The sequence below is a fragment of the Monodelphis domestica genome, chromosome 7 (genome assembly GCF_027887165.1).
Source record: "Monodelphis domestica isolate mMonDom1 chromosome 7, mMonDom1.pri, whole genome shotgun sequence".
NCBI lineage: Eukaryota > Metazoa > Chordata > Mammalia > Didelphimorphia > Didelphidae > Monodelphis > Monodelphis domestica.
Window position 1 is genome coordinate 238,842,018 of NC_077233.1, and position 24,378 is coordinate 238,866,395.

At 38.8% G+C, this 24,378-nt stretch overlaps 1 protein-coding gene across 8 annotated transcripts in view; it reads right to left on the minus strand.

Moving 5' to 3' along the window:
- The window catches only part of PALM2AKAP2 (PALM2 and AKAP2 fusion), a 532,659-nt gene that overhangs the window by 143,676 nt on the left and 364,605 nt on the right, over nt 1–24,378 (minus strand).

Consider the following 24,378-nt stretch of genomic DNA (forward strand, 5'->3'; position numbering starts at 1 on the left):
ACTCTCTTCCCCTTACCCCCCTTAGTTTTCCCTTCTCACTTACCTGTAAGATAAGATAGAATTCAAGACCCTAATGGATCTAGATGCTCTTCCCTCTAAGAATTGATTTCACTGAGAGTAAGGTTTAAGTATTACCTATTAGCTCTCTCTTCCTCTCCTTCTTATACAAGTATTCTTCCCCTCCCCTTCTCAAGTGTATCTTTGTGTGATAAAGATTATCCTATTTATTTTTTTCTTCAAGTATCTCTTATTGTCATTTTTGATTTCTCCCCACACTTTTTCTTTTTTGCATATGATCTTATAGCCCTTAATGCCCCAATATCTTCCTGTGAATGATTCTTCTAATTACTATAATAATGAATACATTTTTGAGAGTTACAAATAACATTTTACCCATATATTAATATAGATAATTTGATCTAATTGTAGCCCTTAAAGAAGAGAGTTTGAATAAAAAACCATTTCCCCCCTTTTCCCTCTCTTATTTACCTTTTCATGTTTCTCTTGATCTTTGTGTTTGGATATCAAACTTTCTACGTAGTTCTGGTCTTTTCTTTTAAAATACTTGGAAATCTTCTATTTTGTTGAATGCCCATACTTCCTCTGGAAGTATATAGTCAGTTTTTATGGATAGGTGATTCTTGGTTGAAGACCCAATTCTCTTGCCTTTCTGAATATCATGTTCCAGGCCTTGCAGTCCTTTAGTGTGGAAGCTGCCAGGTCTTGTGTGATCCTGATTGGTGCTCCTTGGTATCTGAATTGTATCTTTTTGGCTTCTTATAAAATTTTCTTCTTAGTCTGAAAACTCTGGAATTTGACAATTACATTCTTGGGAGTTGTCTTTTGGGGATTTAGTGTAGAGGGTGTTCTATGAACTCTTTCAATGTCTATTTTGCCCCCTCATTCAAGAACATCAGGGCAGTTTTCTTGGATGATTTCTTGTAGTATGATGTCAAGATTTCTGTTTATTTCTGGCTTTTCAGGTAGACCAATGATTCTCATATTTCTCGTTGTGAATGGTTTTCTTGATCTTTCATCTTGTCAGTGAGATATTTTATATTTTCTTCTATTTTGTCAGTCTTTTGACTTTGCTTTATTAATTCTTGCTGTTTTGCAAGATCATTGCTTCCCAGTTGCCCAATTCTGGTCCTTAAGGCCTGGTTTTCTGTTATAATCTTTTGGTTTTCAGTGTTAATCTTCTGATTTTCTGCTATTATCTTTTGATTTTCTCTTTGAACTATTTCCCACTTTTCTTGCCAGAAGGCTTCCATCCTTTTTTATAAGCTCCAATTTAAATTCTTCCAGAGTTTGTCGACAATTTCCATTTTTGGGGGAAGGTTTTGGGTTTATATGCACTTTCTCCTGTATTTCCTCTGTAGCCTGGGTTTTTCCTCCATAAAAATTTTCAAGGGTCAATGCCTTTTTTTTTGGATTTTCTTGGAGGGTATTTGTTGCTCCTGTGTGCAATTTGCCATCACTGTGCAGGTTTTTCCTTCCCTTTTTAGTCAGAAAAATGAATGAGATGGGAAAGCTGTCTGTGTTTGGAGTTAGGGAGCAAGGATTTTGCATTAGGCAAGCTCTCGAATCTTCACAGCCTCTGCTGTTCACTGCCCTTCTCTGTGCCTCCTTCCCAAGAGTACCCACGGTCTGTGCTCCCCAGCCTGTTGAGGTTTCAGGTGTAGCTGCTCTCAGGGGTAGCTCTTTGGTGGTCTTCGTCAGCTCCCAAGGACCTTGCTCACTCCAGGGGTGCCCCTCGCTCTCTCGCTAATTCTGACCCTCACTGGCTCTGACTCTGCCTTCGTAGGTGGGGTGGTGGAGGGTAAATCAGCTCATGTTTGGATGGGAGCTTTGTCACCTCCTTATAGTGTGAAAATGCCCAAATCCCATGTACCTACAATGCTGTGCGCTACTTTAGAGTCCATTCATTCTTATGAATTTGGTGTTTTGTTTTGTTTTTTGGATTTTTGAGGTAGTCTATATCGGTGGGTGCTGAGGAGAGGAAGTGTCCCACTTCTAGACAGCCACCATGCTTACCTGGAAGTCCACTCAAGTAATAGATTTTATGAAAAATAAAATGGAGCAAATAGAACTCAAAAATGGGATTGAAACAACAAGAAATATTAAAACTAAGTCAAAAGGTTTAAGATATAGGAAAAAAAAGTTTAAGTATCTCCTATCAAAAACAACTGATCTGGAAAATAGATCAAGGAGAAATAATGAAAAAATCATCATATTTCTTGAAAATCTTGAGCAAACGAAGGACATGGCTGCCAGATTAAAAGAAACCATTAAGGTAAACTCTCAAATCTGTTAGAATCAGAAAGCAAAGTGAAAATAGAAAGAATATAACAACCACCTCCTAAAACAAAACAAAACAATGAGAAATCCTCAAATTTAAGATATCCAGTGATATCATAGGCAAAAGTCAGAGTTTTCCAATAAAAAATTTCTCTGGAATTCCAAGAATCAGAAAGGAGTTTGAAAAGATCCAATATTCTTTCTATTGGTCAATTTTTACGCATAGACTCCAGAAGCTATATTTTTCCATGGATTTCTACAAGTGTTATATTGTATTGCCTGGGAAACTCATACACAACTAAGTTAGTTTCACAGCTATTAACAATGTCAATGAAGAATGATATTCGTCAGTTGTCAATTGCTAGTAAATATATGTTATTTTTGTAGGGAAAATGAGGGCTTTTCAAGAAACTATTCTAAAAACACAGTAGCAAGTAAAGTGTTATGAATGCTCTATTCCCCTCTCAGCAACATGGTGGCACAGTGGATAGAGCACTCAACTTGAAATCAGGAAGAACAGAGTTCAAATCTGGTGTCAGAACCTTCCTATCAGTGTGACCCTATGTATGTCACTTAACCCATTTGCCTCAGTTTCTTCATCTTGAAAAGGAGCTGGAGAAGGAAATGGTAAACCACTCCAATGTCCTTGCCAATAAAATCTCAAATGGGGTCACAAAGAGTTAGGCATGACTGAAATGATTGAACAAACGATGCTTTCCTCCAAAAACAGAGCTTCATTACAACTCTCTTAGTAATAGCCCTTCTGCTTTTTTTTTTTAAAAACCTCTACAAATTAAAATTTTGTTTTATTATTAGAAGCCATGAAACAAGTAACCTAGATTCTGTTCTGATTTTCCTTTTGCCTTACAAGAGGGACATGCAATTGGTGTTAATTATACAATCCCAGAAATATCCTTTCTGGAAAGACAGAATCTCTGTATTACTGCTATTTTCAACAACTGAAAAAGAGGCATTTTGGCATTGTATAACGAGCTTTGGGGCAAGTGATCTTGAATTCAAAGACTGCCTCTGTTCCTTAATAACTATATGATTTTGGCTATATCACTTAACCTTTGTATATCTTAATCTATCTGTAAAATAAGAAATTGGACTAAATGGATGCTAAAGCTTTTTCTGGCTCTAATGATCTTCTGAATACTAAATGGATAGACATTATGTTTTTTGTTGTTTTTTAGTGTTTTTTCAGTTATGTCCAAATTTTTGTGACTCCATTTGGGGTTTTCTTGGCAAAGATATTGAATGGCTTGCTATTTCCTTTTCCAGATCATTTTACAGATGAGAAAACTGGGGCAAATATGGTTAAATATGTCTTGCCCAGGGTGATACAGTAAAAGACCAGATTTGAACTCAGAAGATTCTTCTCAACCCCAAGTCAGGCATTTGTCTACTGGGCCATTTAGCTCCTCTGGTCATGTTTTAGGGTCACAGAATTAGAGCTCAAAAGATTGTCTTAACTCTTTTAGAGGGATTAAGGGGGTGGTAAGGTTAGTCCAAACCTATGATTTCATCAATATAAAGGTTTCGCAAGTAGGCAGTGATTTCCCCCATCACTACAGATGGGCAACTATTTTGCAATTTTCAGTCTTAGAGCATTTCCTGGGGAAACTCAGAGATATTATCTAGGGTATCACTTGAACACTGATGATCTGACTTGGAGGCTGGCTTCCTAATTATTAAGCTACATTGCCAATCTTAAAAATGGTTTTATAATGATATTTTGTTCATTTAATTCAAAGGAAGTGTAGTTAAGCAGATGTAGGAAATAGATACTGACTAGGCAGAAATAAACATAAACAATAAATATATTTTAAAGAAATCCTGCAAAAACATTTGGAGCATCAGCCACATTTCATTTTAGGAGGTGTAAAAAAGGCTTTCAAGAAATCCAACAGAAATCACCAATTTATAGCCATTCTCTTTGTCCAGTAAAGGAAATCTAAAAGCATATTTTTAATCATTCCATTACTCTATGACATAGAGGAAAAGAAGTCCCAATTATTTATAATGTGCAGGGATTTTTCTGTACATCTTTTTTAATGTAATAAAGGTTTTTATTTATAAAGGAAGTTTTTTGAAAGGAGTTCACTTAACTCTCCCAGATGTATTTTTCAAATATTTTTGAAGCAAAGAAATCTATTATGATTTCCAGGAGAAACCAGGCATCTGGGATAGCCATTGATCCCAAGGGCACTAAGTAAGCCATCTAGGACACCTCAATTTTCTGCCTTGAAAATAAAGCCTTTTAGGGAAATGTGTTAGGGGAAGAATGATATTCCTTTCAAAGTGGCCTTGGTGATCATTTTGAGTCAAATTATTTCTACCACATCATCTGACCCACTTTAAATGTGCCCCTAAGTAATCATGACCTTCAGACAATGTGGAAAATAGAGTTTACTTTAAAGGAAAATAAAAGAGAACAAAATGGTGCTGTAAGATCTGGGAAACAGAAAGAAAATAGCAGGCTAGGCTTAAAAAGAAAGGAAAAGATTATTTATCTATCTATATATATTGTCTCACACACACACACACACACACACACACACACACACACACAGAGTGTCCCCAAAGACTTTTTTAATACCTCATTATGACACTAAGACTTTTAAGACATCCTGTTTCAAACTGATACTGGAGAAGGCTTTTAAGAGTTCCTTGGACAGCATGGAGATCAAACCAGTCAATACTTAAAGAAATCAAGTCAAATTTTTTATTCACTGGAAGGGCAAATACTGAAGGTGAAACTTAAATACTTTGGCCACATTAGAAGGGATTTGCTGGATTTGGAGCTATGCCCAAAGGGCGACAAAAGAATATCTACCCTTTGACCCAGCCATAGCACTGCTGGGTCTGTACCCCAAAGAGATAATGGACAAAAAGACTTGTACAAAAATATTCATAGCTGCGCTCTTTGTGGTGGCCCAAAACTGGAAAACGAGGGGATGCCCATCAATTGGGGAATGGCTGAACAAACCGTGGTATATGTTGGTGATGGAGTACTATTGTGCTAAAAGGAATAATAAAGTGGAGGAGTTCCATGGAGACTGGAACAACCTCCAGGAAGTGATGCAGAGCGAGAGGAGCAGAACCAGGAGAACATTGTACACAGAGACTAATACACTGTGGTATCATCGAACGTAATGGACTTCTCCATTAGGGGCGGTGTAATGTCCCTGAACAACTTGCAGGGATCCAGGAGAAAAAAACACCATTCATAAGCAAAGGATAAACTATGGGAGTGGAAACACCGAGGAAAAGCAACTGCCTGAATACAGAGGTTGAGGGGACATGACAGAGGACAGACTCTAAATGAACACTCTAATGCAAATATTATCAACAAAGCAATGGGTTCAAATCAAGAAAACATCTAATGCCCAGTGGACTTACGCGTCGGCTATGGGGGGTGGGGGGGAGGAAAAGAAAATGATCTATGTCTTTAACGAATAATGCTTGGAAATGATCAAATAAAATATATTAAAAAAAAAAAAAGAAGGGATTTGCTGGGGAAAAAAAAACAAAACAAAAACCCTGATGTGGGGAAATACTGAGGGCAAAAGGAGAAGGGGACAGCAAAGGATGAGATGGATAGATAGTGGCATTGAAGCAAAAATATGACCTTGTACAGACTTTGAAGGATTGTAGGGGACAGAAGGGCCTCCTCTACTATGACCCATCGGGTCATGAAGGCTTGATTGAACAAAAAAAAATATCTATATGTGATATATCTATGTGTTTGGAGGGGAAAAAAAGAATGAAAAAATTTAATATTTCAGGATCATAGTAATCATAAATCTATATCTAAAGGAGGTCTTAGAGGTTTACTAATCCAACTCCCTCATTTTTAAGATAAGGAAACTCAGATTTATTATGATTTCGTTTCTTCTAATGATACCATGTAACCCATGTGTAGTTGGGCCATTCATTCATTCATTCATAGATCATTTGCTAAATACCTACTAAGTATCATACATTATCCTAGTTGATTAGGAAAATCAACTTTTTTGCATTTCCTAAAAGTTAAATTTAGCTAATCCTTTACATCCCTTGATTTTTAAAAAAATAAAATAATTGTTTATGCATGTTTCTCTATGCTATATATAAGGGTAGTTTGCTGCCTCCAAAAAGCTTATAGTCTACCAGGAAAGAGAAAAGATGTACACAAATAAATTCAGTGGAAATTAAGATAGGATTCCTGTCTTTCAAAAAAGAATTTTTAAAAAAACCTTTATCTTCTGGTTTAGAATTTTTTCAGTACCACATACTGGTTCTCTGTAAGAGAGAAATCAGATTCAATGGTGCAAGGAGCAGAGAGTGATCGGGAAAGGTGCAAGAAGAGAAAAAACTCAAGATTCCAATGAGAGAACAAAAGCTGAGAGAACTCCAACTACTACTTTACTTCTTCAGCTGAGAGTCTGAGAAACAGATCTCCTAAGTTTGGGTCTCTCTGGCAATCAACTGTTTCCCAGTAAACCCCTGAATATCTCTCACTCAGCTTAAGATATCGTGGACTGGGACTTTGAAGAAAGCTATCTACAGAGAAAACCTTTCTCCAAAGACTTATTCTCCATCTTTCTCCCTAACTTGTCTTGGACTACAATATTCAAGCTAGATTAGCTCAGGAGTAGGGGCCAAACCAGCAGTTGACCAGAAGAGGGGTCAAGGCCGAGAGCCTGAACCCTGAGATTTTGTTGGAGGGGGTCAGTCTGCTAGTCAATAGGGCTTCCTGCTTACCCACTTTCCTCACATGACACCCATATCTCTCTCTTCCCTGTGTGAACCCAAATAAATTGTTTACTATCTTAGAATTAGGTCTGGCTAATTTCTGAGACTAGGAAAGGGGATAGAAGACTTGGAGAGAAATACACCTCTCCCCAAAGAGGGAAGTTAGCTCAGGATCACAGTGATGCAAATAATCATACACAAGGAGCAATCATCTCTCCTGGGCTGTGGGGTAACCCAAGGTCTTGGGGAGGAAGTGACAGTTGGTGTATGTGAGGGACCCAGAGGCAGAAGAGTCCATCCTGCCTCTCAACAATAGCTGAGACCAAAAGGGAAGGCAGTGTGTCATCTTACCAAAATGTATCCCTCTAGTTCTTAATCTCCACCTCACAGAACCATTCTCTGAGGAGACAGACTCCTTCCCTCAAAGAGACAAGACTGGGTTACTTTCCCCAAAGGGAAGAGGGGAAGACCAATCTCTTCCTCTCTCTCTCTCTCTCTCTCTCTCTCTCTTTCTCTCTCTCTCTGTCTCTGTCTCTGTCTCTCTCTGTGTCTCTCTGTCTCTGTCTCTCTGTATCTCTGTGTCTCTGTCTCTCTCTCTCTCTCTCTCTCTCTCTCTGTCTCTCTGTGTCTCTCTCTCTGTCTCTGTCTCTCTGTCTCTCTTTCTCTTTCTCTCTCTTCATTTCCTCTGTGTGTGTCTGTGTTCCCTCTCTGGCCATAATTACACTTCCTTTCAAAAAATAATCTTTAAAAAAAACCTTTATCTTCTGGCTTAGAATGTTTTCAATACTAAGTATTGGTTCCAAGGCAGAAGTAGGGGAAGGGCTAGGCAATTTTGGGTTATGTGACTGCCCAGGATCACAGTACCAGGAAGTAACTGAGGTCGGATCTGGCCCTACGACCCTCCTATCTCCAGGCCTGGCTCTCTATCACTCACTGAGCTGGAGACACAAAAACAAAAAATGGAAGTGCCTGCCCTCAAGGGCCCTCCATTCTGTCTGAGGGTGGAAGGCATCGTGAGTGTGGGGGAGTGAGGAGAACATATCCATATGCTATACTAAAAAACATACACCCAGCACACATACATCTAAAATGCACACACAACACATGCATGTATGAGGCAAGCAATGTAACACCCGTAATGTGTCAACAATAGATACCTATAACATGCCCATGTGTATATATACACACATAGAACATAGACACCTGCAATGTGTATAGAATATACACAACATGTGCTATATAATATAAACCATATATAGTATGTGTCTAGACTACACCTATATGTGTTGTAAGATGAAAAATTAATATCCAAATACTTCAAGTATTATTTTTTATATGTTTAATGACAATAACTCGAAGCACAGGAACAGAATAGCCTCGTTATAAAGTATAGGACGTACCCTTATATAATACACACACATAAATGAGCCGACACACACTATGTCCCTGCAAGCGTATCTGCACACGCAACATACATACAAGATCATCACCAAGTGACTGCTGGGGATGCTGCCGGGAGCAAGACTGCAGGGCACCACTGAACCTAGCAGGCAGGCAGGGAGGCAGAGGGTGGCTGTGCTGGGGAGAGGATAACAAATAAACCAGTTTGACTGAAATATAGGATTCCGGGAGAGCAATGTGTATTGAGCCTGGCAAGGCAGGCTGTGAAGGGCCTGAGAGGCAGTAAGTGATATTCAATGACGGAAGAGGACTACAAATAATGATAGGGCCAAATGGAGGGAAGGGGGGGAAGGAAGGGAGAAGGAAGAGTCGGGAAAGGCTTCATGGAAGAGGTAACATTTGAGCTAGGCCTTGAAGGACGGAAGAGGGGATTTCAACAAGAGAAATGGAGGAGTGAGGATAGGGAAGAGTATTTCTAACTTTTTTTTTTAAACCTTTAACTTCCGTCCATGTGTTTGTTCTAAGGGAGAAGAGAGGTAATGGCTTGGCAATGGAGGTTAAGTGACTTGCCCAGGGTCACACAGCTAGGAAGTATCTGAGGTCAGATTTGAAACCAGGACTTCCCATCTCCGAACCTGGCTCTCAATCCACTAAGCCATGCAGCTGCCCCTGAGGATTTCCAACTTTTAACAGTCACCAGATCTAATTTATGTCTCCACGTTGATATGTAAGGCAGCCGAGTTGTGCCATGGATAGGATGCTGGGCCTAGTGTCAGGAAGATTCAATTTTGTGAATTCAAGTCAGGCCTCAGACACATACTATATGTGTGATCCTGGGTAAGGCATTTAACATTACCTCAGTTTCCTCTTCTGTAAAAATGAACTAGAGAAGGAAACAACAGACCACTCCAGTATCTTTGCCAAGAATTCCAAATGGGATCACAAAGAGTTGGACATGACTGAACAATAACATTGATGGTATTTCTGCATCTCTAATCTCATGAATTCAGAAGTTCTTCCCAATGATAAAGATTTTGGCCCATCCACACCTGTCTAGTCTGTGTGACTCATCATCCATGTCCTCCCATGAATTCACTATGGAGGATCCGCCCATCCATCCAACATGGAGGTGGAGGTCTTCCTCTTTTTCTCCTGACATCATAAGTCTAACTGGGAGGTATTATATTGCTGCCATCCCTCCCTCTCAGGATCGAACAGAGATCTTCTCCTGTCATATAATCCTTGATGATTTTTCCTTCTCTTGTTCCTTTGGATTTCCTGACTGGCTATAAGTTGTCACTTATTTACACTGCCACAATGCAACTCTTCCCGGTCCTCTGATCTCCATTTTAAATTCTTTTAAAAAAATTTTAAAAATAAAGGCTAAAGCCTAATTTTAGAAGAGGAAGAGACCCAGCCAGAAATTCTAGTAAAGGACGAAGAGATACTTGAGAAGGTTTGGCCACTAGTAATTCTAGTTACTCATACAATTGGCCTAGTTTAGGAAGCCTTCCATTTCCTCTCCCAGACCTGCTGCTTTATAGGAACTGAGTCAATGGCTTTGCTGGGTGCACCATATTTGTTTCCTTTTCCTACATTCATTATTTTTTAAAATAATATTTTTATTATTTTTTCAATTACATGTAAAAGTAATTTTAATATTTAAAAAATAACTTTTGAGTTCTAAATCCCCCTCCCCACCTCTTCGAGAAGACAAGCACTTCCATATAGATTATACATTCTGTACAATAATTCTTTGCTGCCAAAATCCACTGGAGGAAATGGTGACCTGATTATATTCACTCAAGTTGCTTTTAAGACTTTATTTTTTTAAAGATCTTTCCAAGTCATTCTGGTTCAGTGATGCATTTCAAAGTCCAATGGGTGTTCTTGCCAGTCTATTTCTTTGTAATTGTTGCATGTTCTGCTTGTAGCCTGCCCGCCAGGGTCACGTATTCCTCAGAACACCAGGTCCCCAGTTATTTGTGTCACTCGGTTTAAACTTTCTAATATTGCCCATGGGAAGTGATATCATTAAAACATTCTGCCATGTCTTCCTCCCTTACAAAATGGTGATAAAGGGACGTGGGTGTGTACGTGAATACGTGTAAGTGGTGTGGCCGTGTGAGGGAGATTCAGAGTAGGAGGAGAGACGGAGACTTAATCAGAAACCAAAGTGGGAGGGAGAGAGAGAGAAGATTTGTGTGGAAAGAGATACTTATCTTGTATCCCACATTTCCAAAGGCCAGAGGCCCTCCAAGACTAATGGGCAGTCTGATATAGACCACGGCCGGGAAGTTAACCTCTGTTTACAACTGAAACATTCTTAAAAATCCAATGAACTCTCCAGAGTTCATGCCCTAACAGAGACAGAAGAAAACATCACTCTTTAAACATGGCACTGAAAAACTATCCAATGGCTAAAAGTTTAAAAAAATAAACAAACGAGCAAATTAGACTTGGAATTTATATGGCTTAATAGGATCCAAACCTAAAAAATTTCCAATGATCACCTTTCTAGGGGGCCAACAAAAGGCTTTCAAAGGGAAATTGCTTTTCTGAACACCTCAGCTTTAAAAAAAGGTGCCTTTCTCTTATTTTATGAGATGCTTTACCTGTAAACAAAGAGGTGAAAAGAGCTTCTCCTTGAAGTGTCATTTTTTTTAAACTTCAAAATAGCTTTTGAAGCTATTTTTTTAAATTTCCTATTTGTTTCATATTTTTGTAAATGAGGCCATTTTGTTTTCTTTATAGTTTTTAAAAATTATTTTAGCTCTATTTTTTAATTTTTAAATATTTTTCCAGGTTTGCACGACTTGTTTTCATTCCCTCTGTGACAAGGAAATCACTTTAAAAAGACTGATATATATTAATATACTGATTAAAAAGACTGATATATATATTCCTCTTCCTTCCACCCTCGTGGAGCCAACAAGCAGTTCCACTGGGTTGTACAAATGTTATCACTTGATACTTATTTCCATATTATTCATTTTTGTAAGTCATTTTGTTTTTTCAAGAATTCCAAGCACTTCTCTCCAAGCTGAAAAGAATAAGCTAATAAGGGATAAAAGGAAGCATGCATTTAAAAATATAGTTTAAATGAATTAAAAGAGGCTACCTTAACAAAGCCAGTAATTGGGTGGCCTCAGTATCTGGAAGAACTGGGTTTAAATCCCACCATTCCCATCTCTGACACTGGGACAGCTATGTGGCACAGTGAATAGAGTGCTGGGCCTGGAGTCAGAAAGACATCTTCCTGAGTTCAAATCTGTCCTCAGACACTTATTAGCCATGTGACCCCAGGAAGTCAATTAACCCTGTTTGCCTCAGTTTCCTCATCTGAAAAATGAGCTGGAGAAGGAAATGGCAAACTCTTCTAGTCTCTTTGCTAAGAAAATCTCAAAGAAGGTCATAAGGAATCAGAAACTAGCCCCATAAGCCTAGGTAAGTCACATAACTTCTCTATGTTTCAGACAACTCCATGGGTCACCCACCATTTCCATCAACCCTGGTCTTCCACTTTGCTTCTTGTCCTCAAGGACTGCTACCCCAGGAGCACTGCTGTCCTGAATGGTGAGGGCTTCACATTCAGGGCAGCTTGGCTCCCCTGACCTTTCCTTGCCTGCCATCTTGGCACCCACCCTGCAGCTACCCTTTACACTGCCCTTTTTTCTTCCAACCTCTATTTTAGTTCTGGAAATATAATTAAATCAATGATTCAGTTGCTATTGGGGAAACATGTCAATTTACTTACTTGTGGCTTTATTTACCACTCCTCTAACTTTCTAAAATTCAGTATTCCTTTCCTGGTCACAACTTCTCCCTGGTTAGAAAGGAAGCTCCTTGAGGATGGGGCTATTTTTGCTTTTGTGTTTGAATCTTCAGTGCTTAGCACAGTCCTTGGCACTTTGTAAGCACATTCATAAATGCTTAATAATTTCATTCAAGTCAGAGACTTGAATCTGCTTTGGCGGAGTTCATTATGTCCATATTTGAGTAATGGATGAGGGGAGAATATTGATGCTTTCAATTTCAGTCATTTATCAGGTTGTTTCCGTATTAATCAATGGTTATGCTGAGTTCATACTTAATGAATAAAACTACCTAAAGAAAAACAGTCTTTTTCTAACACTGCGGCTAGATTAAATTACTGAAGCCCAGTATCCTTCCAGGAGAGATGGAAATGGGCCACATGGGGACTGAATGAGCTTAAAAGCATCCTGAGAGGAGAGATCTTGACAGACCTTCTCAGTCTAAAAGTGAAAGGATCCTAGCTTCAGAGCTGGAAGGGGCCTTAAAGGCTAGTGTCTCAATTCCCTTATTTTAGAGCAGGGGTCCCCAAACTACGGCCCCCACCGCACTTCCAGAAGGGGCACCTTTCATGGGTGCTCCTGGAGTACTGTATATGGTGGCGCCACAAAGCGAGGCATCACTCACATACAGCACTACTTCCGGTGACGTCATCCTTTGTGTGGCGCCTTGTTCTGAGTAACTGAAGGAGAAAGAGGCACCACACAGAGGATAATGTGGCTGCACAATGGAAGACGTCAGCATGTTGAGCGGCGATCTGGGGGAGGGGATTCTGCACTGTGTATATACGGCTGCCCAGTATAGTGGTGGCGGGGATGGTCCTGTGCAAGGTATGACAGGCCCATCCCAGCCAGCGCTGCAGCCTCTGCTATCCCAGACAGCCATAAACAGATTTGTTCAAAGTTTTTTTTAACAGTCCAGGCCTCCAACGGTCTGAGGGACAGTGAACTGGTCCCCTGTGTAGAAAGTCTGGGGACCCCTGTTTTAGAGACTACACCCCCAGAGGTTAGATGCCTCCTTCACATCATTGCTGATTGGTTTCTTATTTGGAAAACAAAGCCAGTGAATTATCTGTGAGATGGATTTTAATGAACTTTGACCTAACGTAACACCATTTTGCCTTTAAGGCCCAAGACTGTCCACCAAGGCATGACCACATCCAAGAAAGCTCTGGGCTTTTATGAGCTCAGTAGAATTTCAGTAGCTCAAAAGAAAGGTGAGATCTGCACATTTAGAGGTATTTCCATCCCCACTAGGGGCCATTTGTGCCTGACCTGTGGTAGAGTCTTCTGAGCCCATATGGGTCTGAGCACCCATACTTGGACACATTATACATTGACCCTAACATAGTGATGTCATTTTGGACCTCTTCCAGGATGGAGGACAACCAACTGTGAGTTTGCTGTCAAAGCTGTGAGAATCTGTTTCTCACATACTGTACTAATTCCTGTCTCAGGGTCCAGTCCTGGAAAGGCTCCAATCCCTGCATCTTAGAGAGCATCAATTACTGAGTCAAGATTTTGGACCTCGGGCATCCTGCAGGCTACACATTTCTGCATTTTATTTGTCCTTAGGAATGTGCTCCTCCCACAAATTCTGGCTAACAGGAATGTTTTATCCACATGGCAAAAGTGACAACCATTATCTATTGGTTTGGGGAAGGGCTGAGAGTCTGCTGGACCACCTCCTAAACAGCTGTTTACCAATTAGAGATGTCTTTGGATGTTCAAAGGAGCTTCTAAAACTATTTACAGATCTGCCTTGAGGTCCATCACGGTCTTTGGTCATCAAGAAGACCAATGAACTGTTACTTTACTGGTTAAAATGCTAACCTAATCAATAAATGGATCTTCTTACCCAAAATCAGTCTCTCAAAATAATTGTGATCATAACATAGCAAAAAGATTAGCAGTGTTTAGCTTCCCTCAACTCTCTATGCCTCTGAATTGTTTGAACAGATATTTAATTTCTTTTTCCTATAAAGTATGTCATTGAAATCCTGCTCTAGTTGTCCAGCCCATATTGTCTATATTCTGAGAAGGTACAGGAATTCTTATGTCCTCTTATAATATAGCCAGTCAGAACAGAATAAGCATTTTATTTTTTATTTTTTTGCTTTTCTCTACAAAAGTAGCCTTTTCAGAAAGTCTGGTTGAGTTTTGTACTCTCTCTCTCCCTCTCTCTCCCTTGCATTTCAAGAAAAAAAAATTATTGACTGTATATTGGGATTTTCCTTTTGGGTACCACAATATTGGACAATTCAGTTCTGATGTGCAGGGGACTTCTTATTCAGAAACCTCAAAGTGTGTCTTCTTAGGAAATCCAGACCACAGAGAGATACTAAAAAACTGAGAGGGGTGGCTATTTGGACCTTGTCAAAGGGCTAAGTGTGTGAACAGAAGGTCACAGAGTTGCCTTGATAGGAACCTCAAATTTAGCTTTCCTCTAAGTGGAACTGATGGATTATTTGAAAACTTTATGCGTTTCTGTATCTATTGAAGGGTTCTTGTGAATTCTTTGAACCTTTTGCATTTTCTGTCCCATAAAATAAAGGCTGCCCTACCTAAAGTGCATTTAATACCTAAGAGGAACAGGCCCATTTACCCACATCTAGGGAAACCCTAGGCATGAGCTGTAACAGCTAAGCTTTAATTTGGTGATTTTCTTGGAGGAACTCCAGATGGGAGCAATGAGCCAAAGAAAGATAAAATGGCCCTTTGGGGATCAGCATCAAAGATCGGACCTGATCTATTTTAGCCAAGAGTCTTGTGGGGGAGGAGTTGGGTAATGGGCTATGTTTCATTTTGGTTTTTTATGCTTGATATCAAGTGGGCTTATAAAATAAATGCATATGCACATGTATTCCCAATAAGAAGTCAATGGTTTATGTCCAAAGAACAAGAAATAACCATATTTAAAGGGAGGGAACAAGCTTAATGAACTGTCCAAGCACTTGAAAACTGCTTAGAATAGTACAAAGTACAAAGTACAAAGTACATGAACAAAAAATAGAATCTTTTGAACTGCATTGGAATGACATCTCTTAAGAAGGATTTTCCTGTATCACTCATGTGATGAATTTTATGATGAGCTTTGAAATACTTCTCATATTTAGGGATTTGTTTTTGTGCTTGGGTTACCATTTCTAGAATACATACTTTAAAATAAAATAATAAGCCTTTATATTGGAATGGTTATTCACTGAAAATGTGAGTAAACCTTTTGTTTACAATAATACCAACATTTTAAGAAGCGCAAATAGAAAAAAAAAAGCTGGAAAAGATTTGAATAGGTCAGAATTTGCTTTGCTGAGTGCAAGAACATGTGATAGATTTTCTCCAAATCACTCAAAAAGCAACAAACACTAATTTATTTGTGGCATTAAATGTAGAAAGGGGAAGACCCCTGACAAATCTGAAATAGACATTCTCCCAATTCCCACTCTTTCACCATCAGTTTTGTTAACATATAGCTAATTTCCATTTGTTCCAGTGAGCTTGTTGTTTGTTTGTTTTTTTGCCCTAGAATCCCAACTTCCCACCACCATCTCGGTTATATTATATTTCTGAACTATAGGAGTAGACTGATAATGAAAACCCCCAACAAAAAACTAAGGACAATAAGGAGGGCAAACCTTACAAATAATGCTCTGGAGATGAAAGTCTAATTGAAGACATTCATGCATACCTTTGCATTTGAATACACAATTTTTGCATTTGAAGAGTTGATGCAAAGGGAGACTAAAAGGCTATCTTATTCATCTAGAGCTATGAAGTAATCTCTTATTTTGTACCAGCTTGATAGACATTTCTTTCTATTGATTGCTTTGGAAAGTTTCTAAGGTGAAGTTCATTAATAAATTCATAGTGTTGGTGGAGAAATAAGAAGAGGAAAAAATAAACTGGTGGGTCATTTTCATTTTTCCCACAATGCATGCTTCAGTTAAAATGAAAAGGAGATGTGAGGTGAACCACTGCAGGTCCTGAAGATCACTTTCTGGGCTTTAGAGATTCAAATAAGGTTGGGCTGGAACATGGTTCTCAAAGTATTCTGGAGGTCCCCATTGCCCTTCAGGAAGTCTTTGAGGTGAGAACTATTTTCGTAATAAAACTAAGATGTATTCTTCCCTTTTCTAACTATCTGTATGAGGCCAACATTTTCTTCACATGCTTCAATCAAAACAACACAATGTAACAGACAAAATTCAGGAACAGATATGAGAATCCAGCTGTTTTCTATGAAGCCAGCCATTTAAAAAGAGATTTACAAAATATGCAAAGATCTCTTGCTAACTCTATACATACATCTATTTTAGTCATTTTTAAAGTCGTGACTGACTCTTTTGTGACCCCATTTGGGTGATGTTGTTTGGGGGCAAAGATACTGCCACTTTCTTCTCTAGCTCATTTTACAGATGTGGAAACCAAGCAAATAAGTTTAAGTGACTTGCCCTGAGTCATACAGTTAGTGTCTATTTATATGCATTCGCATACCTGTCTCTATCTTTATCTAAAGAAAGTAAAGAATACCTTTGATCTAAAACCCACAGGAACAAAAGCCCTCAGAAGTCTTCAATGCTGTAAAAGAGTATACAGAGAGTCCTGACCCAAAATAAAGCAGAATGCTAGCCTATATGGAGCTTTACTTTCACACAATCTGAAGAAGCCACAACAATCTTAAGATGGCTGAGATGTGCCCTTTTCTGTATCCATGAAAGGTTAAAAAAAAAAGGAAGGAAGGAAGGAAGGAAGGAAGGAAGGAAGGAAGGAAGGAAGGAAGGAAGTAAGGAAGGAAGGAAGGGAGGAAGGGAGGGAGGGAGGGAGGGAGGGAGGGAGGAAGGGAAAGATAGAGAGAGGGAGAGAGAAAGAGGAAGAGTGAGTGAAAGAGGGAGGGAGGGAAAGGGAAAGAGAGAGAGAGAATGATTGTAACTGTTCCAGTTTAACACTCACTTTGATAGAAGAGGAGTAGTAGTACATAGTTACCTCTCAGACAGTTAATGTAGTGCAAAACCTTCTGTAGAGAAATTGTGTCTATAGGAAAAGTCCTCAGGAATAACCCATCTCTTACAAATCAGGGCAGCTGGCTGGTACACTAGAGAGTGTTGGGCCTTTAGCCTGAAAGACTCCTTCCTGAGTTCAAATCTGGCTACAGATACTTCCTAACTGGGTGATCCTGGGCAAGACACTTAATCCTCCTTGCCTCAGTTTCCTCACTTATAAATGATCTGGGGAAGGAATTAGCATACCACTCTTGTCTTTGCCAAGAAAACTAAATGGGGTCACAAAGAGTAGAATGTGAATGAAACCCAACAAATACCAATCATCACAAAATGAAATGTTTGGGAGGGTCAGTGCTCAGAACTGGGACTTCATTCTTGTAGGGAGCTCCTGGTGAGGAAATTCTCTGTCAAAGCAGATTAATAATTTTTCTGTAACTGATCGTTTTAAAGAGTTGCCTGGGACACTGAGAGTTTCAGTGACTCACCCAAGGGGCACACAATCCACGTGTCAGAGACAGGACTTGAACCACTTTTCCTGATTCTGCAGTGTCTCTTTAGAGAATACATTCAGCAGAGGATTTCCTTCAATACAATAAATGTGGAAAGCCCTGGGAGTGTGTACGTTGGGATGGGGTGGACTGAGGGGGCAGCGTTACCTTTATTAAACATCAGAGAATTTGTAGTATAGAGAGAGACCCTTTGGAAGCAACAAATTTGGAAAACCTGAAGTCAAACTGACAGCCTTACTGAACACAAGAGAATGAATTCTGGAAAGAAATCTTTTGATTTCAATAATAACTGACATAAGGGGAGAGTGGTGGATGGAGAGAAGAGGCCTGGAGATCACCAATCCAGAGCTTGAAAGGACCTTAAAGGCCATTTAGTTTAAAACCTTCATTTTCAAAAAAAATTCTTACTTTTTGTCTCAGCAACAACTCTTAACACAAAATAGCAAGGACTAGGCAAGTGGGATTAAGTGACTTTTCCAGGGTCACATAGCTAGGAAATACTTGAGGCCACAATTGAACCCAGCTCCTTTCTGACTTCAGGCCTGGTGTTCTAACCATTGTGAGCCATCTAGAAAACTTTTATTTTTTACAGGTGACAAAACCGAGCCCTTGCAAATTTAAAAGATACACATAATTAACACCAGAAGCAAGATTTGAACTCAGATCCTCTGGATTCTCTCCCTCAATTTTAAATCTTCAAATATGTGTTTATATAAAGCATTTGAATTTAATGAGCTCAAGGACAGTCTTCTAGTAGATATTCGCTCTGTTTTTAGCTCCTCCTTTTTATATATTATCTTCCTTCTTCCAATAAAAAGTAAACTCCTGAGGTTAGCAAAAAACCATCCTTTGAAACAGACTTATCTTTATGAGTTCAAATCTGGCCTAAGACACTTACTAGCTATATAACCATGGGCAAAAGTCACTTAACTGTGTCCTTCAGTTTCCTCATCTGTCCAATGAGCTGGAGAAGGAAATGGCAAACCACACCAAGAATACTCCCAAACAGGGCTATGAAAAGCTGGAAAGGCCGATCCACAAAGTACTGTGTCCATTTTCTAGATGAAGAAATGGAGGCTCAGAAGTGACTTGCTCGTGGTTGCCCAGTGAGGAGGCCTCAGAGATGGGGCTTGCAGTCCAGTTCCTCCATCCTGCCCCGGTGGTTTCTCAGTGTATCCTGCGTCTTGGGCGGTGATACTAACCAGATTGCTTCTCTTTATCTAGTGATTATACCACACTGTGGGAAGAGCTTGAGCAAAACCTCATGCTTTACCCCACTTTCCTGTCGTTTTTCAGTGGTGTCTGGCTTTCTGTCACCCCACTGAGGTTTTCTTGGCAAAGATGAAGGAGTGATTTCGCCATTTCCTTCTCCAGTTAAGGAAACCAATATTGGAGAAAGCATTTGAATATAACGAGCTACAGAGGAAACTGTAATGAACACAGAAGGAAATGGATGTAAAGGAAAGACCAGTGATTTGGAGTCAGAGGACCTGGGTTGGAATAGGAGCTTTTCTGCCTCGTATTACCTGTGTGACCTTGGGTAAGTCACTTCATCTGATCAGAGCTCAGTTTTGATATCCATAGAAGGAGATTGTTGGGCTAGAACTTCAAGGTCCCACCCATCTCTGTGATCCTCTTTATTATTTTCACTTTTCCCATTAATTTAAGGATGCAAACGAAACAAACAACCAAAAACAACAAGGGAAGTTTAACAGTGGTTTCCTGCCTTTGGAGATTATATTCTCTGACGGATGGCTTTCCTATCTTTTGATGGCTATTTGCAGGAGAGGGTGGCACCCTATTTCTGCTACAATTCCTTTGACGTTAGACTTTCAAGTGGGATAAGGCCACAGGGATCATTTAGGCAAGGCTCTCATTTTATGGATGGGGGATACTGAGAATCAGAGACGATGATGAATACAATAATTAATATTTTGACATCATTTATTATGTGCCAGACATTGTGCTAAGCATTTCAATAGGTTTTTTTTTTAACATTTGATCCTTACAGCAACTCTCGGACATGATGTTATTATTATCACCACTTTATAGATGAGGAAATTTAGACAAATAGAAGTTAAGTGATTTTTCCGGGATTGTATACTTAATGAAGGTCTGAGGCTGGATTTGAACTCAGGTCTTCTGGACTCTAGGTCCCATAGTCCTGACTGCCCTTAGGCAAAAACACATGCTTCACACAAAGAAATTCGTATTAGAGAGAAAGCATTTGAATATGATGAGCTCAAGGAAGTCCTTTTAGTACATCTCTCCATAAAACTTGAAAAACCCTGTGAGCCAGAGTTCTCCACACACTCCTTCCTGAGGGCTATCAATGGGAGGACATTTTCATTTATAACTTAGGTTTTGAAAAATGTGGCGTCTAGACATTCATGGGCAGCTAGGTAGCACAGTGGATAGAATACTGAGCCTAGAGTCAGGAAGACCTGAATTCAAATCTGGCCTTTGACGTAAATGTAAATAAATGTAAAATAAATGAAATGAAGGGGCATATATAATCCAGAGTCACAAGACTGTCATAGGACATTCCTTCCCTCAACCCCACTATTCCCAAGCCTTTTACTTTATTTTTATGGTTTACCTCAGTTAATATTAAAATGTGTTTGAATCTCTGAGGCTAATTCACAATGCAGACAATCCACACTTGGATAATGGAGAGTTATAGCTATCTATGTCACTGAATCATAGGGAATTGGCTTAGCAGCTGAGCAGGCTCATAGATAACTTAGAAATTTCCTCCTGCTCAGAAAGCCTCCTGGTTCAAAATCTGGGAGGATTCTTCATAAAGGAACAATATCTGGGAGAACAGAATGAATCTCTTTCAAGGGATTCTGTGGGATATTAGACTGAACACTAGATTTAGAGACCCAGAACCCGGGTTCAAATTTGACTCAGCTATTTTCTTAAGTGAGTCACCGATTCAATCAACATATTTTCTTCACTTATAAAATGATGGGTTTGTAGTAGATCTGAGGAGTTTATTTTGAGACATATAAACTTATTTTAAAAAACATTTTAATAATTGCATTTCCAAAAAATTGGTTTTGTTTTATCCTTTTAAAAACAACATTCTTGCTTTTGGACACATTAAAATTTTCTTAATTAAATTCTTCACTGATTTAGAAAAAACCATAACAAAGTTCATTTGGAAGAACAAAAGATCAAGGATATCCAGGGAAATAATGAAAAAAAACACATATGATGGGGGCCTTGCAGTCCCTGACCTAAAACTATATTACAAAGCAGCAGTCATCAAAACAATTTGGTACTGGCTAAGAAACAGAAAGGAAGATCAGTGGAATAGACTGGGGGAAAGCGACCTCGGCAAGACAGTATACGATAAACCCAAAGATCCCAGCTTTTGGGACAAAAATCCACTATTCGATAAAAACTGCTGGGAAAATTGGAAGACAGTGTGGGAGAGACTAGGAATAGATCAACACCTCACACCCTACACCAAGATAAATTCAAAATGGGTGAGTGACTTAAACATAAAGAAGGAAACCATAAGTAAATTGGGTAAACACAGAATAGTATACATGTCAGACCTTTGGGAGGGGAAAGGCTTTAAAACCAAGCAAGATATAGAAAGAATCACAAAATGTAAAATAAATAATTTTGACTACATCAAACTAAAAAGCTTTTGTACAAACAAAACCAATATAACTAAAATCAGAAGGGAAACAACAAATTGGGAAAAAATCTTCATAGAAACCTCTGACAAAGGTTTAATTACTCATATTTATAAAGAACTAAATCAATTGTACAAAAAATCAAGCCATTCTCCAATTGATAAATGGGCAAGGGACATGGATAGGCAGTTCTCAGATAAAGAAATCAAAACTATCAACAAGCACATGAAGAAGTGTTCTACATCTCTCATAATCAGAGAGATGCAAATCAAAACAACTCTGAGATATCACCTCACACCTAGCAGATTGGCTAACATAACAGCAAAGGAAAGTAATGAATGCTGGAGGGGATGTGGCAAAGTAGGGACATTAATTCATTGCTGGTGGAGTTGTGAACTGATCCAACCATTCTGGAGGGCAATTTGGAACTATGCCCAAAGGGCGACAAAAGAATATCTACCCTTTGACCCAGCCATAGCACTGCTGGGTCTGTACCCCAAAGAGATAATGGACAAAAAGACTTGTACAAAAATATTCATAGCTGCGCTCTTTGTGGTGGCCCAAAACTGGAAAACGAGGGGATGCCCATCAATTGGGGAATGGCTGAACAAACTGTGGTATATGTTGGTGATGGAGTACTATTGTGCTAAAAGGAATAATAAAGTGGAGAAGTTCCATGGAGACTGGAACAACCTCCAGGAAGTGATGCAGAGCGAGAGGAGCAGAACCAGGAGAACATTGTACACAGAGACTAATACACTGTGGTATAATCGAACGTAATGGACTTCTCCATTAGTGGTGGTGTAATGTCCCTGAACAACTTGCAGGGATCCAGGAGAAAAAAACACCATTCATAAGCAAAGGATAAACTATGGGAGTGGAAACACCGAGAAAAAGCAACTGCCTGAATACAGAGGTTGAGGGGACATGACAGAGGATAGACTCTAAATGAACACTCTAATGCAAATACTATCAACAAAGCAATGGGTTCAAATCAAGAAAACATCTAATGTCCAGTGGACTTACGCGTCGGCTATGGGGGGTGGGGGGGAGGAAAAGAAAATGATCTATGTCTTTAACGAATAATGCTTGGAAATGATCAAATAAAATATATTTAAAAAAAAAACAACATTCTTGCTTTTGGACACATTAAAATTTTCTTAATTAAGTATTTAATTATTTAATAATTATATTAATTATTAATTAAATATTAATTATTTAATTAATAAATATTAATTTAAAAAATAAAAAATAAATAAAAATAAATAAATAAATATTAATTAAATTTTTATTTTATTTTTTAATTTAATAATTTAATAATATAAGATATTAATTTCACTAAATAATTCCATAATACATAATATTAATATATCTATGTAATATAAAATTTAAATATATAAATATTTATAAATAAATATATATTTATATTATATATTATTATAGAATATATATTATATAAGTATATATATTATAAATAAATATAAATATATAAATAAATATAAATATTTAAATATATAAATATTCTGAGGAAGAGTCTATAGACTTCACTAGGAGTCTAAGACGCAAAAAAAGGTCAAGAACTCCTGGATTTAGCCATCTCAAAGTTCCCTTCCAATGCTGAATTGGTGATATTTGTAGCTGCTCACTTTCTTCTTTGCATCTTGTCTGCAGATCTGGTCTATTTTATGGACTTGTAGGGCATCCTCAGTTACCGAGAGAGTGCTACTACTAGGGCAATCTCATTTATAAACTGAAAATCTTGTTACATTGCCCCAAAGTCCCGTCTTTGGGACACATTTAATATTTTGAAAAGGACCTGAGAAAGCATTCATGAACTATTCTTTGGCAACAAAAGGGAACAATACGTTTATTAGGGAAAGTCCCCAAATAATATCAAAGTTGAGGTAAATGACAAAAGGACACCTAGCACTAAATGGTTCCTTGGCCAAGGAAACAGACTGAGAACAAAGCCCATGAAAGGCCAATGCAGACAGGAATGCTGGTCACACATCTTCAGCGTTTTCATGGGGCTCCTGTTTCCTTCCCTCTCCTCCCCTTGCCGATACATCTAACAATCACTGTCAGTAATGAAGTCTTCCCATGCAAAGGGCGACTGTCTGTGGCTCTGGCCATAAAAGTGGCTCAGCGGGACAGATCCATGAACAGCCCAGGGCAAAGAAAGATATAGCACGTGACAGCTATTCACCACGAGCAGGAGCGACATGCCTTGCCTCTTTATGGCAAAGAACATCTGCCCTTCCATTACAGTTTGCTATTTTCCTCCCAGGAATCATTTTTGATGTCCTCAGCAGCAGAGGACCCTGTTTACTCTCTTTTCCTATTGCCTGGACTGGGAATCGGGGACCCTTCTCCAGATGCTTCTTACAGCCAGATTCTTTTGGCTTGCCAGGATGGGCTCTATCTGGCTTCTCCCGTGAGCCTGAGAACAGGGATTGAAGAGGGCAGAAGGATTGGATTTGATATTCAAAATATAACAAAACCAGTGATATCTTCCTCAGAAAATGAGAATTAAATAGGATTTTTCAGTTGGTTATTTGGGTTTGGGTTTGATAAGATGATTCACTCACAGAAATGAACAATATGGAAATAGGTTCGGCGTGACAATACATGTACAACTCAGTCTGAATTGCCAGGAAGGGAGGGAAATAATTTTGATCACATAACTTGGGAAAATTTGTGTGGAAATTTGATATTATATGTGATTGGTAAAAAAAAAAAGAAAATGAAAGCTAAGTTTGTTAGGTTTGACTTTGCAAAGAATCTGTTTCATTCAGTCTTTCCTCAACATAAAGGGAAACAGAAATGGCCATTTATTTGACTTTTTTGATTACTGCTGACCCACCTTGCCCTTAGCCAATTGCAAAAAAAAAAGGTCCCAATACCTAGGCTATATTCTGTAGAAATGTGTTCTTAGTGGAAAATACACCTTTGAGCGGCAATAGTGCTG